This window comes from Suncus etruscus, chromosome 8 (assembly GCF_024139225.1).
Source record: "Suncus etruscus isolate mSunEtr1 chromosome 8, mSunEtr1.pri.cur, whole genome shotgun sequence".
NCBI lineage: Eukaryota > Metazoa > Chordata > Mammalia > Eulipotyphla > Soricidae > Suncus > Suncus etruscus.
In genome coordinates, this window is record NC_064855.1 from 39,239,389 (window position 1) to 39,242,271 (window position 2,883).

A 2,883-nucleotide genomic window follows, 5' to 3' on the forward strand; every position below is an offset into this window, starting at 1 on the left:
AATCATCAGGGAGATGCAAATCAAAACAATAATGAGGTACCATCATACCACAGGGACTGGAACCCATCAAAAAATAAGAACAAGAATAATAATAAGAAAAGAATCAGAACGGTGCTGGTGGGTATGTGGAGAGAAAAGAACTCTCATTCAGTGCTGGTGGGAATGGCATCTAATCCAGCCTTTATGGAAAACAATATGAGATTCAAAACACAAAAAATACAATTTAAAGAGCCCTTTCTCACACTTGTATTCATTGCAGCGCTATTTACAATAGCCAGACTCTGGAAACAACCAAGATGCCCTTCAACAGATGAATGGCTAAAGAAACTTTGGTAGGTGCTGGCTTCGGCAGCACATATACTAAAATTGGAACAATACAGAGAAGATTAGCACGGCCTCTGCACAAAGATGACACGCAAATTCATGAAGCGTTCCATATTTTTGGAATATTTGATCCATTTCTCTTGTCAACTTTGGGAATAACTATAAAATAAAGATTTATTTTACTGTTTTTTCAAAAAAAAAAAAGAAACTTTGGTACATATACATATAATGGAATATTATGCAGCCATCAGGAGAGATGAAGCCATGAAATTTTCCTATATGTACATGTGGATGTACATGGAATCTATTGTGCTGAGTGGAATAAGTAGGAGGGAAAGAGATAGATACAAAATAGTATCACTCATCTATGGGTTTGTTTGTGTTTGCTTTTTTTTTTTTTTTGGTTTTGGGTCATACCTGGTGACACTCGGGTTACTCCTGACTCTGTGCTCAGAAATTGCTCCTGGAAGGCTCAGGCACCATATGGGATGCTGGGATTCCGACCACCATCTGTCCTGGATCAGCTGCGTGCAATGCAAATGCCCTACCGCTATCTCTCCAGCCCCACTCATCTATGGGTTTTAAGAAAAATAAAAGACATTATTGTAATAATGCCCAGAAACAATAGAGATGCAGGCTAGAAGGACTGGCTCATATATAAAGCTCAACACAAAGAGTGGTGAGTACAGTTAGATAAATAACAACACTGACAACTATAATGACAATGTCAATGAATGAGAGAAGTAGAATGCCTGTTTTGAATACAGATGGGGGGAAGATTGGGGGCATTGTTGATGGGAATGTTGCACTGGTGAAGGGGAGTATTCTGTATATGACTGAAACCCAACTACAATCATGTCTGTAATGAAGGTCCTTAAATAAAGATATTATTTAATTTTTTTCATCATTTAAATTGTAGGACACTCATTTTGTTTCAGAAGTTTTATGGGAATATAGAAATATAGCTTTATTTATTTATTTATTTATTTAAAATACAGTTTCTTTTAACTTTCTCTTACTTTTTTAAATTTTAATTTATTAAAAAAATTGTGATCTACAGCTTCCAGTGATGAATTTCAGCTATACAGTGAATCAGGGCCCTTCCCACCACCTGTGTCAATGTCCCTCCATCAATGAACCCATATTGCATCCTATACCACCCCCTTTGCTCCCTGGCCTGCTAGTATAACAGGCCCCCTTAAGTTTAGATTGTTAAAGTTTAGGTCCCTTGATTCTATTATCATTGACTTTGGCTTGGATATTTAGTTCTGTCCTTATTTATTTCCCAGCCAATGCAAACGAGACCACTTGGCCCCCAGCCCCCACCCTTTCTTTATTCCTTTTCTCTTAAATAAAACTGTATTTTTTTAAATGTGTGACCTAGTAGTGAAAGATCATTTAGAATTTAAGACAAATTGGGCCCAGAGCAATAGCACAGTGGTAGGGCATTTGCCTTTCACGCTGCTGATCTAGGACGAACCTCAGTTCCCCGGAGTCCCCCAAGCCAGGAGCGATTCCTGTGCACATAGCCAGGTAACCCCTGAGCGTCACTGGGTGTGGCCCAAAAACAAAAATAAAGGACTTATAATAAATTATCTCCTATTAATAATAATTTCCTTAGAAAAAAAATCTCACACATCAAACCAGCCCAACTTCAAGATCTCCCAGCAAACAACCTCTTAGGCTGACGTGAAAGGGTACCAAGTGGGTCTTATTTGTCTTGGGAAGATGAACCCATTGTTTTCATGAGCTCAAAAGACTCAACTAAGAAGTGCTCCTACTTCTACTTTCTTTCAAATTAAACAAGATGTTCATGCATTGAGGCACATCCAGTGAAGCTCAGGGATTACTCCTGGCTCTGTACTCAGTTGCTATTATTCAACTCTCATGGGGCACAGGGAACCATATGGGATGCCAGGGATGTAACTTGGGTCAGCTCTATGCAGGGCAAAAGCCCTACCCACTATGACTATTCGAGTTCTCTGGCTAGCATAGAGTTCCAAGAGTTTCAAACTTTTCTGAAACAGATATGCTAACCTAAAGTCAGGCAAATGAATGACTGGACAGGATTCTAGTTAGGTGTTGACTCTCATAAAAGCATTTCATAACATTCTCTTTATCCAGAAGAAAATTACAGTAAAAGTCACCTGGTTGGAGAAGTGAACCCTATCTAAAACTGCTAATGAGGCCAGAGAGATAGTACAGAAAGTAATATTTGAGTTTGAAAAAAAAAAAAAAAAAGATCTGAGTTTGATTTTTAGGATCCCAAATGAAACCTACTAGGAGTGACCCCTGAGCAAAAAGCCAGGAGGTAACCCCTGAGCATTTGCTAGCTGTGGCCCCCAAACAAAAATTAAAACAAAGCAAAACAAACAAAACTGCTGTTGAGGTGTAAAAGAAAAATATGGAATTATCCAGCAATAAGCAATAACTGAATTCTTGGGCATCAGATGTGACTCAGCAGCAAAGCTCTTGCCTTGTGAGCAGATCTGAGCTTGATCTCTAGCACCAAAAAAAAACTTTTTTTACCCCTAATTTAGGGGGCTATTTTAACTCTGA

The 2,883-nt window shown here is 38.6% G+C and overlaps 1 non-coding gene across 1 annotated transcript; it reads left to right on the forward strand.

Annotated features, from left to right (window-relative positions):
* The first annotated feature begins 336 nt into the window (after positions 1–336).
* LOC126016955 (U6 spliceosomal RNA) lies at positions 337–443 on the forward strand. Its single transcript, XR_007498636.1, has one exon. It is a non-coding gene; the product is annotated as a U6 spliceosomal RNA (small nuclear RNA).
* Positions 444–2,883: the final 2,440 nt, after the last annotated feature.